This window comes from Manis javanica, chromosome 8 (assembly GCF_040802235.1).
Source record: "Manis javanica isolate MJ-LG chromosome 8, MJ_LKY, whole genome shotgun sequence".
In the NCBI taxonomy this organism is placed as follows: domain Eukaryota; kingdom Metazoa; phylum Chordata; class Mammalia; order Pholidota; family Manidae; genus Manis; species Manis javanica.
The window spans coordinates 2,933,442-2,949,161 of NC_133163.1; positions in this window are offsets into that span (position 1 = coordinate 2,933,442).

Below are 15,720 nucleotides of genomic sequence, written 5' to 3' on the forward strand. Positions count from 1 at the left end.
TGGCACAGGCCTAGCTCAGGAAACAAGAAAAAAATCTCAAGCAATATAACTCCACACCTAACTGAGAGACTAAAGAAAAACAAAAGTCAATGAAATTAAGAACTAGTTCTTTGAAAAGGTAAATAAAACTGATAAACCTTTACTAGACTCATCAAGAAAAAAGAGGATTCAAATAAATAAAACTCAATTTGAAAGACAAGACTTTACAACTGATACCACAGAAATAATAATTATGAGAGATTACTATGAAAAATAATAGGCCAACAAATTGGATGATGCAGAAAAATGGATAAATTCCTAGAAACATGCAGTCTTCTAAGACTGAATCATGAAGCAATAGAAAATCTAAGTAAACCAATTACTAGTAATGAAGTTGAATCAGTGATCAAAAAACTCCCAACAAACAAAAGTCCAGGACCAGATGGATTCACAGGTTTCTACCAAACATGAAAAGATAATACCTATCCTTATCAAACTACTCCAAAAAGTTGAAGAGGAAGGAAAGCTTCTGGATTCATTCCATAAAGCCAGTGTCACCCTGATTCCAAAACCAGGTAAAAACACTACGAAGAAACAGTATTACAGCCCAATATCCCTGATGAACATAGGTATGAAAATCCTCAATATTAATACACCAAATTAGTACATTAATAGGATTATGAGATTTTCAGGAATGCAAGGATGGATTAATATCTGTAAATGAATGTGATACACCACATTAACAAAAGGAAGTATAAAAACCATATCATTGCAATAAGTGCTAAAAAAGTGACAAAATTCAACATCATTCATGCTAAAAACTCTCAACAAAGTGGGTGCAGAGGGAACATATACCAACATGAGAGAGGCCATATACAGTGAACCCACAGCTAACATCATACTCAATGATGAAAAGTTGAATACTTTTCCTTTAATGTCAGGAACAAGACCAAAGATGTCCACTTTCACCAATTGATTCAACATAGTATGGGAAATCCTAGCCACAGCAATTAGACAAGATAAAGGAATAAAAGTCATCTACATTTGTAAGGAAGAAATTGTCACTATCTGCAGATGACACGATACTATTGATACTATCTAGTGAAAACCCTAGTTTCCACCTGTATATGTATGTGTGTGTATGTATATCTATGTATTATAACAAATGAGTTCAATAAAATTTCAAGACACAAAGTCAAATACAGAAATCTGTTATATTTCTATATTCAAATAACAAACTAGGAGAGAAATTAAGAAAACCACTCCTTACAATTGCATCAGAAAGAATAAAGACCTGGGAAGTATCTAACCAAGGAAGTGAAAGACCTGTACTCTGAAAACTGTAAGACATTGATGAAAGAACTTGAAGATGACACAAATAAATGGAAAGGTGAAGCAATTCTTCAGTGGGCTTAAAGATGGTGGCATGAGAAGTGAGACAGAAATATCCCTCCTAAAACCACATATAATATGAAAATATAGCAAATATGATTAATGCTGAAAGAACCACAGGAAAGAAGACTACAACAGACTGCCTATGTCTTGGAAAAGAGAAGACATCATGGAAAAGTCTAAAGTAGCAAAGCCTTGATCCAGTGGGACCCAAGCCCTCCCCTCACCCCAGCTCACCAGCAGGAAGAAGAGAAACAGAACGGGGAGGGGGTGGAGGCCTAGGACTGCTGAACACCCAGCCCTGAAGATCTGCTCTGGGAGCACAAACCCACTTTACATGGTGCTCTGGAGATTACTGGGGTTGGAAAGCAAAGACAGGTGGAATACTTGGAGAGACTGAGATTCCAGCTGCTTGTGGAGAACAGGTACCCACAAGTAGCTGTTCTGGGACAAAAGAAAGGCAGGCACTTTGAAAGACTTCCCAACAGCGAGAGGGCTGCTAAAGGGGCAAGGATTACAGAGAGCTTGCTGCTCAAGAGAAAGGACAGGTGGACAAAATCATCCTGGTGCACTCAGCCCAGCAGGCTGGGAAATTCCAGGAGCTTCAGGCGCTCCATCCCCTTGGCTGGCAATGCAGCTACGAGGTCCCCTACCATGACTCACAGTCTGCTGCCCCTTCCTCCTGGCCAGCAGTGGCTCGCAAACCAGCTGCACCGCCATTGCACCAAGCCAGCCAGAGGAAACCCCACTTCCAGGAGCTATAGGGGAGCAGCATAAAGACTCCTACTTGCATGCTCGGCCCACTGTCCCTGGCAGTGGAGGCAGGCACTGCAGCCAGAAAGCAGGAAAGAGCCCTTTCCTCCCAGCAGGCACAAGCACCACTCATTTGGGACCCCCACCATCGCTCCGGGTGCTGAGCAGCTCAAGAGAGTAGAGCTTCTTGGCACTAGAGGGCACTACCTACACAAATGGACAGAATGCACCAATCAAAAGACAGAGAATTACAGAATGGATAAAAAAACAAGACCAATCTATATGGTCCCTACAAATGACTCACTTCAAACCCAAAGACATACACACACTAAAAGTGAAGGGATGGAGAAAGATATTTCATGAAAACAATAAGGAGAAAAAAGCAGGAGTTGCAGTACTTGTATCAGACAAAGTAGACTTCAAAACAAAGTAACGAGACAAAGAAGGACATTTCATAATCATAAAGGGGTCAGTCCAACAAGAGGATATAACCATTATAAATATCTATGCACCCAACACAGGTTCACCTACATATGTGAAACAAATACTAAAAGAATTAAAGGGGGAAATAGAATGCAATGCATTCACTTTAGGAGACTTCAACACACCATTCACTCCAAAGGACAGATCAACCAGACAGAAAATAAGTAAGGGAACAGAGGCACTGAACAACACACTAGAACAGATGGACCTAACAGACATCTACAGAACTCTACACCCAGTAGCAGCAGGATACAGATTCTTCTCAAGTGCACATCAAACATTTTCAAGAATAGATCATATACTAAGCCACAAAAAGAGCCTCAGTAAATTCAGAATTGAAATTATGCCAACCAGCTTCTCAGACCACAAAGGTATGAAACTAGAAATAAATTATGCAAAGAAAACAAAAAGCCCACAAGCACCTGGAGGATTAATAACATGCTCCTAAATAATCAATAGATCCATGACCAAATGACACAGATCAAGCAATATATGGAGATGAATGAAAACTGTTAAACACCCCAAAATCTGTGGGATGCAGCAAAGGCCATGCTAAGAGGGAAGTATATTGCAATACAGGTCTACCTCAGGAGAGAAGAACAATCCCATATGAACAGTCTAAACTCACAATTAATGAAACTAGAAAAAGAAGAACAAGGGAGGCCCAAAGTCAGTAGAAGGAGGGACATACTAAAGATCAGAACAGAAATAAATTAAATTGAGGAGAATAAAACAATAGAAAGAATCAATGAAAACAGGAGCTAGTTCTTCAAGAAAATAATGCAATATTAGTAGGGGCATCTCAAGGATGCCCACTCTCCCCACTTTTATTCAACATAGCACTGGAGGTTCTAGTCACAGAAATTAGACAACAAAATAGATAAACCCCTAGCCAGATTTATCAGGAAAAAGAGAGTCTACACACATAAATAGAATGATAAATAAGAAAGGAAAAATCACTACAGATACCAGAAATACAAAGAATTATTAGAGAATACTATGAAAAATTATATGCTAACAAATTGGATAACCTAGAAGAAATGGACAACTTTCTAGAAACATATAACCTTCCAAGACTGACCCAGGAAGAAACAGAAAATCTGAACAGACCAATTACCAGCAATGAAACTGAATTGGTAATCAAAAAACTACCTTAGTGGGGGCTTGATAATGGGGGGAATCTAGTAACCACAATGTTGCCCATGTAATTGTATATTAATGATACCACAATAAAACAGAGCAAGTTAAAAAAAAAATACCTGGACCAGAGGGCATCACTGCTGAATTCTATCAAACACTTAGAGACCTAATACCATCCTCCTTAAAGTTTTCCAAAAAGTACACAAGGAATAAATACTTCCAAACTCATTTTATGAGGCCAGCATCACTCTAATACTAAAACCAGGCAAAGACACCACAAAAACAGAAAATTACAGACCAACTCCCCTGATGAACATAGATGCAAAAATACTCAACAAAATATTAGCAAAACTGAATTCAAAATACATCAGAAAGATCATGCATCATGATCAAGTAGGATTTATTCCAAGGATGCAAGGATTGTACAATATTCAAAAATCAATCAATATCATCCACCCCATCAACAAAGAGAAGGACAAAAACCACATGATCATCTCCATAGATGCTGAAAAAGCATTCACAAAATTCAACATCTATTCATGATAAAAACTCTTAACAAAATGGGTATAGAGGGCAAGTACCTCAACATAAAGAAGGCCATATAGGACAAACCCACAGCCAACATCATCCTTAACAGCGAGAAGCTGAAAGCTTTTCCTTTAAGATCAGGATAAAGAAAAGGATGCCCGCTTTCCCCACTTTTATTCAACATGTACTGGAGGCTCTAGTCACAGAAATTAGACAACACAAAGAAAGAAAAGGCACCCAGATTGGTAAGGAAGAAACTAAACTGTCACTGTTTGCAGTTGACACAATATTGTACATAGAAACCCTAAAGAATCCACCCCAAAACTACTAGAACTAAAATCTTAATTCAGCAAAGTTGCAGGATCCAAAATTAATACACAGAAATCTGTTGCATTCCTATACACTAGCAATGAACTAGCAGAGAAATCAGGAAAACAATTCCATTCACAATTGCATCAAAAAGAATAAAATTCCTAAGAATAAACCTAAGGTGAAAGACCTATACCCTGAAAACTACAAGACACTCTTGATAGAAATTTAAGAGGACACTAATAAATAGAAATTCATCCCATGCTCATGGATAGGAAGAATTAATATTGTCAAAATGGCAATCCTGCCTAAAGCAATCTACAGATTCAATGCAATCCCTATCAAAATATCAATGGCATCCTTCAGCAAAGTAGAACAAATAGTTCTAAAATTCATATGGAACCACAAAAGACCCTGAATAGCTAAAGCAATCCTGAGAATGAAGAATAAAGCAGGGGGGATTACACTTCCTGACTTCAAGCTCTACTGCAAAGCCACAGTAATGAAGACAATTTGGTACTGGCACAAGAACAGACCCGTAGACCAGTGGAACAGAATAGAGAGCCTAGATATTAACCCAAGCATATATGGTCAATTAATATATGATAAAGGAGCCATGGATACACAATGGGGAAATGACAGCCTCTTCAAACAGCTGGTATTGGCAAAACTGGACAGCTACATGTAAGAGAATGAAACTGGATTATTGTCTAACCCCATACACAAAAGTAAACTCAAAATGGATCAAAGACTTGAATGTAAGTCATGAAATCATAAAACTCTTAGAAGAAAACATAGCCAAAAATCTCTTGAATGTAAACATGAGCAACTTTTTCTGAACACATCTCCTTGGGCAAGGGATACAAAAGTAGAAATGAACAAATGGGACTACATGAAACTAAAATGCTTTTGTACAGCAAAGGACACTCAGTAGAACAAAAAGACATCCTACAGTATGGGAGAATATATTCATAAATGACATATCTGACAAGGGGTTAGCATCCAAAATATACAAAGAACTCACACGCCTCAACACCCAAGAAGCAAATAACCCAATTAAAAAAATGGGCAGAGGATGTGAACAGACAGTTCTCCAAAGAAGAAATTCAGATGGCCAACGGGTACATAAAATGATGCTCCACATCACTAATCATCAGAGAGATGCAAATTAAAACCACAGTGAGATATCACCTCACACCAGTAAGGATGGGCAACATCGAAGAGACAAGGAACAAGAAATGCTGGCGAGGATGTGGAGAAAGGGGAACCCTCCGATACTGCTGGTGGGAATGTAAACTAGTTGAATGATTGTGGAAAGCAACATGGAGGTTCCTCAAAAAACTAAAAAGAGAAACACCATTTGACTCAGGAATTCCACTCCTAGGAATTTACCAAAAGAAAACAACTTCTCAGATTCAAAAAGACATATGCACCCCTATGTTAACTGCAGCACTATTTACAATAGCCAAGATATGGAAGCAACCTAAGTGTCCATCAGTAGATGAATGGATAAAGAAGAGGTGGTACATATACACAATGGAATACTATTCAGCCATAAGAAAATAAATCCTACCATTTGCAACAACATGGATGGAGCTAGAGGGTATTATGCTCAGTGAAATAAACCAGGCAGAGAAAGACAAGTACCAAATTATTTCAGTTATTTGTGGAGTATAACAACAAAGGAAAATTGAAGGAACAAAACAGCAGACTTACAGACTCCAAGAAGGGGAGGGGTGTGGGAAGGTGGGTGGGGAGGGAGGGAGAAGGGGTTTGAGGGGCATTATGATTGACACACATGGTGGCAGAGAGACACAGGGAAAACAGTGTAGCACAGTAAAGATAAGTAGTGACTATAGCATCTTACTACGTTGGACAGTGACTGCAATGGGGCATGGGGAGACTTGTTATATGGATGAATATAGTAACCACAATGTTGCTTATGTGAAACTTTCTTAAGAGTGTATATCAATGATCCCTTAATTTCAAAAAATGGAAAGGTATTCCATGCTCATGGATAGGAAGAATTAGTTTTGTTAAAATGGCCATACTACCAAAGGCAATCTACAGATCCAGTGCAGTCCCTATCAATATACCAAATTCACAGAACGAGAACAGATAATCCTAAAGTCTGTATTGAACCACAAAAGACCATGAATAGCCAAAGTGATCTTGAGAAAGAAGAACAAAGATGGGAGCATCAAATTCCCTGATCTCAAATTCTACTCCAAAACTCTACTAATCAAAATAGTATGGTATTGGCACAAAAATATGTACATAGATCTATGGAACAGAATCGAGAGCCCAGAACTAAACCCATGCTTATATGGCCAATTAATATGTGATAAAGGACGCAAGAATATACAATGGGAAAAAGACATTCTCTTCAATAAATGGTGTTGGGAAAACTGGACGGCTACATGGGCAAAAGAATGAAGCTGGATCCTTGTCTCACCACACACAGAAATAAACTCGGTGTTTAATAAACTAAATATAATGCTTGAAACCACAAAACCCCTCAAAAAAACATAGGCTGAAATCTCATAAACATCAACACTAGAAATTTTGTCTGGGTCTATCTCCCCAGGCAAGCGAAACAAAAGCAAAGATAAACAAGTGGGACTACACCAAACTAAAAAGCAGATGTTCAGCAAAGGAAATCATCAACAAAGTGAAAACCTACGGTATGGGAGGACTTATTTGCAAATGACGGGTGGCTGGATGAAAGAGGTGAAGGGGATTAAGAGGTACATTCTTCCAGTTGTAAAATAAAAGAGACACAAGAATGTAATGTAAGCATAGGAAATATAGTCAATATTGTAACGACTTTGGATGGTGACTGATGGTAACTAGATTTAATGTGGTGACCATTTCATAATTTATATAAAGATCAAAACGCTGCACATGTGAAACTAATACAATATTATATCAGCTGTTCTTTTCTTAAAAAGACACATAAGAAAGAAAGAAACTGGTTAATCTAGTGCGCACCCTATTGCAACTCCTTTAGAAATCACCGAGGCAGCACGTCCACCTCGGTCATTGCTGCCCAATGGGCCAAGCTACACACTGTGCTCACCGTTGTACCTTAGCCAGACTAAGACTGCAAACACCCATACAACCAGTTGGTATGCATTTGGGGTAACTCATGATTTTGGGATGTTAATGGAAATAACGAGGTTTCCTTACCTCTAAGGGGAATAAATAAATAATCTCTCTTACATCCACATTTGTTAGATGCCATACATTTGTTAAAAGCAATCTACAGATGCAGTGCGATCCCTGTCAAAATACCAGCGCTGCTCTGGCTATTAGCAAGGTCCCTGGGAGCCAAAGGAGACCAGTTTGCTATTTCCAAAAAAAACACTGCTTTCAAAGGATTCAATAACCAAACCTCTGTCATAATCCAAAGGAGTTTCCCCCAAATGATAATTTTTAAAACTTGACAAGAGACGCTCAAGAGTTGGCCCCAGAGACAGAAAAACAATATTGGAAATATAGTAATTATTGCTTCCATAAGAAGAGAATTCTGGATTGTCCCCCCAAAAAAATCCAGTTCCTCCAGACTCCAAAATTCCCATTACTAACCTCTGGACGTGCATTAAGCCATGGGCGTCCTGATAACACGATAGCTTTTATGAACCAGTACTGGTGGGGAAATTTCATCAGGGCCTGGCTTGCTTGTCTGCTCCTGTCCAAAATAAATCCTGGGAGACTTGTCCACTCCACCCCCTGGGCATTTTAAATTGCCCAATGGACCATCCAAGGTTTGGCTGGTGGATTTTATTCACCTCACAGATATACGCATGTTTGAGTCACATATGTGCTGTCCTAGACCAAAGCTTTCCTTTCTAGACAGGCTATTGCCTCTTCTGTGGCTAAAATCCTAATTTAAGAGATAATTCCTGCCTGGGCGCCCCTCTCCAGCTTCACAGTGACTGGGCAAGTCACCTGGAGGTCAAGTTCTTTGATAGTTGTGTGATATTTGGCTGCTTCTATGGCACCACCATGAATCTTCAGAGCTAGTCAAATGTATTAATGGCATTAGGACTCAATTTGCAAAATGTGTAGACCCTTCACATACCCCTGGCCACAGGCATTGCCACTGGTCCTCAATCTCAGATCCACTCCCTTTGGAACTCATGAACCCTCACCCTTTGAGGTAGTCCAGGGCACCTGATGCACCTGGCTCCTGCCTCTTATGACCCACAGCTGATAAAAGAAGACACACCCCAGTGTTGAAAAGGACTCGCTGCTTCTGTGGAGAACTGTTGAGCAGTGCAATCCCCTCCACAGTGCAGCCAGGATGCCAGGACCCAGCAGCCAAAGGTGCTGCCTATTAGAAAAGCATCCAAAATGACTCTCTTCAACCTCCTTGGAAGGGCCCCCACCCCGTGCTGCTAACCAACCCTTTTGCTGCCAAACTTCAGGGACTCAACCCCCAGATCCACGGGTTACAGCTAAAGAAAGCACAGCCCCCGGCTGCACCTGCCCTCCAACTGGCACCCTGAGACCCAAGATCTCCCAGAATCGGAGCCAGCAAATCACACCTTCCCGGAGCCGAAGGAGACGGCTCCCCAAGGCGCCTGGACCAGGCCTGCACACCTCGTTTCCTGCCTCTCTCCCTCGGCTGCTCCCCAGTTACTGCACAAGGGAGGCCCTCGCCATTGTTGGGGTTGTCTCCAGAAACCTCCACCTGTCCACAGCAGCGACCCCTCGGGTCATCCTGGGAGTAACTTGGCTGGAATTCAAACACCAACACATGCCTCAGCTGTTCTGCAGGTCCTTCTGTAAGGCCAGAACATAACTCCACACCCCCTCATTCCCTGCCTCTTTAACCCAACCCTGGTTGGAGAAATAAGATCTCCTGAATATATAAATAAGATACTGCAGAGCAGCCATTGTAAGCTGGACACGTGGGTATATATGTAAATAAACCCATATATTTAAGAAGCCTTTCAATATGTGGTAACACTGTAGTTGAGTCTTGGTTGAAGGATGCTAATGGCCCTTTACAGACAGGTGGGTCCATAAGTGCTGATTCCCCTGAGGGGGCTCTCTGGGCACCTCCTGGCTACTCATTTATAGGTGGAGCTGAGGTAGCGGCCCCTGTGCTGTGGGTATGAGACCAGCGTGCACTTGCTGTATTCACTGTCTGTTTTCATAACAGAATAGCCCCTCCCCACAGGTCCACCTCACTAGACCTTCATGGCTGCCGCGAATGAGAACTTCCAGGGGCTGTGCGAGACTGCTTTGCCTCCATGGGGAGAGTCTGTCTCCTTCCACAGGGGTGCTAATGAACACAGGACCAGAAATCTCCCTGAAGGTGAGGGGGTCTGGTGGGCTCCACAGCCAGAGCAGCCTGCCAGCAGGGCCTTGACTGGGTGGCCGACTGCACAGCCCTTGATCACATGCGTGCCGAGCAAGGAGGCGTCTGTGCGGCTACACTTTCATGGTGCACGTGGATAAACCCTCGTGTGGGGGGCGGGGAGGAGGACAGAGACCAGCTGCACAAATTTAGGGAACAAGCACATTGCCTACAACAAATTTCACCTGATTCTGCAGGTTCTTTAATCTGTTAGGCCGGCTACCCTCAGGCCCACAGTCATGGTTCAGAGCCATTATACACCATTTGGAATTCTCACAGTCACTTTTCATGCTGTTTTGTATAATCACTCTTAATGTTTTTTGTATCCTTCAAAACTTTTTTGCCTGTCAAAGCTTTGGAGAAACATGTGCCCATTAAGGTGATGCTACCTCAACCCTTTAAGATGACCTTCAGGATGACCTCCAATTCATACGACCCCAGCAAGATAGACTCTTGTGAGAATTTTCGAGTAAAGAGCCATCCTCTTTACACAATGGGGCCTTAAATGGTTTCCAGCTGCATCCAACATAGTACTGGAGGTCCTAGCCACAGCAATCAGACAACACAAAGAAATAAAAGGCATCCAGATTGGCAAGGAAGAAGTCAAACTGTTTCTGTTTGCAGATGACATGATATTGTACATAAAAAATCCTAAAGACTCCACTCCAAAACTACTAGAACTAATATCTGAATTCAGCAAAGTTGCAGGATACAAAATTAATACACAGAAATCTGTTGCATTCCTATAAACTAATGATGAACTAGCAGAAAGAGAAATCAGGAAAAGAATTCCATTCATAATTGCATCAAAAAGAATAAAATACCTAGGAATAAACCTAACCAAGGAAGTGAATGAAAGACCTATACCCTGAAAACTACAAGACACTCTTGAGAGAAATTAAAGAGGACACTAACAAATGGAAACTCATCCCATGCTCCTGGCTAGGAAGAATTAATATTGTCAAAATGACCATCCTGCCTAAAGCAATCTACAGATTCAATGCAATCCTTATCACTATACTGACAGCATTCTTCAATGAATTGGAACAAATAGTTCTAAAATTCATATGGAACCACCAAAGACCCCGAATAGTCAAAGCAATCCTGAGAAGGAAGAATAAAGTGGGGGGGATCTTTCTTCCCAACTTCAAGCTCTACTACAAAGCCACAGTAATCAAGACAATTTGGCACTGGCACAAGAACAGAGCCACAGACCAGTGGAACAGAATAGAGACTCCAGACATTAACCCAAACACATATGGTCAATTAATATACGATAAAGGAGCCATGGACATACAATGGGGAAATGACAGCCTCTTCAACAGCTGGTGCTGGCAAAACTGGACAGCTACATGTAAGAGAATGAAACTGGATCATTGTCTAACCCCATACACAAAAGTAAACTCAAAATGAATCAAAGACCTGAATGTAAGTGTGGGGAAGTTGGGGTTCGTATTGCCAGGATCCTCACTGAATTTAAACCACCTGATGATGTAACTGGCCTGTTGCTAGGCTACCATTTCCACACCTTTAGGCAATCAGCTATTATTGCACTATACAGAGAGCTCGGCCCAGTGCTCTGGGCGGAGGCAGAGACGCTAGTGCTCCACCTATTGCTGGGAGAACAAGCCGGGTAATAAACCCTTTCACCCCAAGAATGCTTTGCTGTCATTTCTTTGGTCACACTGAACCCACAGTGAACTTGACCAGGGCTGAAACCCATTGGCGAGACAATTGGCAAAGTTGGCAGGGTTCATTGTTGACCAAGGAAAAAGTCAGGCTGCCCTTATGGGAGGGGTGCTTCAGCAGGCTGCCCCTGTGAATGGGGAGACAGTGGATTGTCCCCCAGTGGGTACGTGGTCTGACGTGGCTTGCCTCCTAGAGCACTGGGCCCCACCCCAGGACTGGAGGCAAGTGGAGGTGACCCCTGAGGCAGTACGGGTGGCCCTTGGTGTAGTAAGTAGGTCTTTTGAGAGACAGAGTGCCTGTGAGGCAGCGGGGACTGTGGGTTGGCTGCCTCTCACAGGATTAAAAATGAGTACAGAAGAGAAAGACATGCTCCTGAAAAAGACCAAGAAATGGCAGCATGAGAATGCAAGCTGCAAACTTCTGTGGATTCCCTGAAGAAGGAAATTGCGTTGATGCGAGAGGAGGCAGCACAAGAACACCAGCAGAGAGGTGCCATCGAAGAGGGAAAAGATTCCTTACAGAACGAGACGGCAGCGCTGCCGGGTGCTCTGAAGGAGGAAGAGGCCATCAAGGAAAAAGACGAACTCCTGAGGGAAGCACAGGCGGAGGTGGCTCAAGAACGTCGGCTGCGAAGCACTGAGGTGAAGGTAAGAGAGCTGCTGAAGACTGAGCTGGCATTGCTGCGAGGCACGGTAGAAAAGGGAAAGGGTGTAGCAGGGGAGGCACTCGGGGGAGGGGAGGGAAAGGTGCCATCAGCCCCGGAAATGGAGGAGCTGGGGAAGGACGGAGGGGTGGTGCCGGAGGTACTGAGCCCCCCTGTATTGAAAGTGCACCCCGTGGGTGTAAAGAAAATAAAGACCCAGCAGCCGAGAGCTCCCAAGGAGAGGCACAACCCCCTCCCCAAGTCGTGGAGCTCTTTATGCTCCGCCCCTGTACTCAGGCTGAGCTGGGGGATTTGGGCTCCTGGCTTAGGCAGAAGCCCTCAGAGTCAATGTCAGCTTAGCTCCTGTGTCTGTGGGACTTAGGGGTAGATGGAAATGTTCTGTTGGGATCAGAGATGGGAAAGCTGGCTTTCCTGACAGTGCAGCCCGCCTTGAGGCAGCAATTACAAAATGCATATCAGACCCCCGGAAATCACTCCCTTCTCAACTGGCTTATGGGTGTACTTCATGCTGTGTGGCCCTGTCAGGGTGATCTACCATCCTCTCCTGCTAGATGGCAGACATATGCTGAGCTCCAACAGGTGTTACAAGAGCTACGCATAAGAAATGCCATCTATAGTCCAGAGAATCATGGCCCAGATGAAGAGATTTTCACTACTGGGAGGAGAAATACTGTGCTTCAAATGGCTTCCACATCCCTCTTTGGTTCTCTAGTGGCCATTCTTTCCCCTCACTTAGGGCATCCCCTAAGTGAGGTGACACGTACAGTAGCAGACTTAGGAGAGGCTGAAGCAGTGAGAACTCAGAAATAAGATCTGCTACTCACAAGAAGAATTTAAAAGGGCCCCATGAAGGTTACAGGGACCCAGATGTGGGTTGATTTAATACAGGCAGGAGCAGATGGAAGGAAATTAGACGGGAAGTCAAATAGGATCTTATTGGAGCTGTTGCAACAACTGAAACCAGAGCAGCAGTTCCAGCCATTAAGACCAAAGAGGCAGAGGTCAGAGACAGAGCCACAAGTCCGGCCTGTGTGTTTGCAAGACTTCCTGCTGGAGAGCGAGCCAACCTCACTTGAGCCCACACAGGAAGGTGATTGGGGAACATGGTTTGACTGAGGGGAGGGCTGAGGTACCTGCCCTGAGGGACCAGGGGGGGACCAGAGGCCACATGTTGAAATAGCTATCCATCAGTCCCCAGTGGACATACAACATGTCCTGGCTCTGGTGGACACAGGGGCTGAATGTTCACTGATTCATGGTAACTCTGAGTGGTTCCCCGGGACCCCCACTCTCATAGATGGATACAGGGGTAAGGCTATCAGAGTGAAACAAGCCCAAATCCCTTTGGGAATAGGGTACCAACCCCCAAAAGAGTATACTGTGTATATATCTCCCATCCCTGAGTGTATTTTGGGGATTGATACGCTGCAGGGTCTATGGCTGCAGACCACTGCAGGTGAGTTCAGACTGAGAGTATGTGTGGGGAAGGCAGTTCTGAGGGGACATGCTAGGCACCCGCCCATAGCTTTGCCTGTGCCTCCGCGGGTGACTAATACCAAACAATACAAACTGCCTGGAGGGAATAAAGAGATTGCAGAGACTCTCCAGGAGCTGGAAAAGGGGGGTATTGTAAAGCCCACCCATAGTCCTTTCAATTCCCCAGTGTGGCCAGTAAAAAAGCCAGATGGCTCCTGGCGTATGACTGGATTACAGAGAATTGAATGAATTTATAACTCCTATGCCTGCGGCTGTCCCCTCTATCGCAGACCTGATGGATACCCTCAGCCATGAACTAGGAACATACCATTATGTGGCAGATCTTGCTAATGACTTCTTTTCCATTGACATTGAGCAGGAAAGTCAGGAACAGTTTGCCTTCATGTGGGAAGGACGGCAATGGACTTTCACTGTCCTTCCACAGGGATCCCTCCACAGCCCCACCATCTGTCATGGGCTTGTAGCCCAGGACTTGGCTACATGGGAGAAATCACCAATGGTGCAGTTGTACCATTATATTGATGATGTCATGCTCATGTCTGATTCTCTTTCAGATCTAGAAGGTGCAGCACCTAGACTGGTGTAACATCTACAGGAGAAAGGATGGGCTGCGAACAGCACCAAGGTTCAGGGACCTGGTTTGTCTGTCAAATTCTTGGGGGTGTTCTCATCGGGTAAGATTAAAGTTATACCAGAAGCAGTCATAGATAAAGTCTGGGCCTTTCCTACCCCTACAACTGTAGCATTGCTACAGGAGTTTCTGGGTCTTCTAGGCTACTGGAGAGTGCTTATCCTGCACTTGACACAAATTCGGAAGCCCTTATACCAGTTGGTATGACCGGGTGTCAGGTGGAACTGGGAGAGACACGTGCATCTTCCTCTACAGCAAAACGGGCAGTCAAGGCCATGCAGGCCCTGAGTGTGATAGACCCATCAAGGCGCTGTGAGCTGGATGTTCATGTCGGTGAAGAAGGTTATGGCTGGGGTCTCCGGCAGCGGCTCTAATGAACTCCCCAACTTACTGGATTCTGGTCACAATTCTGGAAAGGGGCAGAGGTATGATACACTTTGATAGAAAAACAGCTGGCTGCCATGTATCACGCCTTGCTGGCTACAGAACCCATCACTGGAATGGCCCTGATAAAGGTCATAACCACCTATACCATCTTGGGGTGGGTACGAGACTGGACCCAAAAGCCAAGGAGTGGTGTGGCACAAACACCCACACTAGCCAAGTAGGGTGCTTACCTACACCAGCATAGTGCCCTTTCTAGTAGCCCCTTTAGTGAAGAGCTCCAATGCTTATTGGGGCTGGTGACATAAACTAGTAAAAAGCAGGAAGAACAACTTTGAACCATTAGTAGCAGAGAGTCCCTCTTGGGAGGGAAGAGCCCTTATACTCGAAGATGCATGGTACACAGAGAGCTGCAGCTGTGGGCAGCCCCCAACGTGGAGGGCCATAGCTTTCCATCCTAAGACTGAGACAATATGGATGGAAGATGGGGAGGGGAAGAGCAGCCAATGGGCAGAGTTGCGGGCTGTGCGGCTCGTAATCAGCCAGGAGCCCTCCCGTATAGTTGTCTGCACTGACAGCTGGGCTGTATATTGGGGCTTGACTCTCTGGCTACCAACCTGGTACCATGCCAACTGGCTGGTTGGTCACCGACCCCTTTGGGGGCAAGAATTGTGGCAAGACTTATGGGCCTGTGGTCAGACTAAAACAATTACAGTCTACCACGTGACAGGTCATTTGCCACTGGCATCCCCAGAAAATGATGAAGCAGATAAATTGGCCCAGATATGTTGGTTAGAAGGAAAGCCTGCCTCTGATGTAGCCCAATGGTTACATCAGCGTTTGTTGCATGCGGGGCAAAAGACAATGTGGGCTGTAGCCCGTTGGTGGGGCTTGCGTTTGACC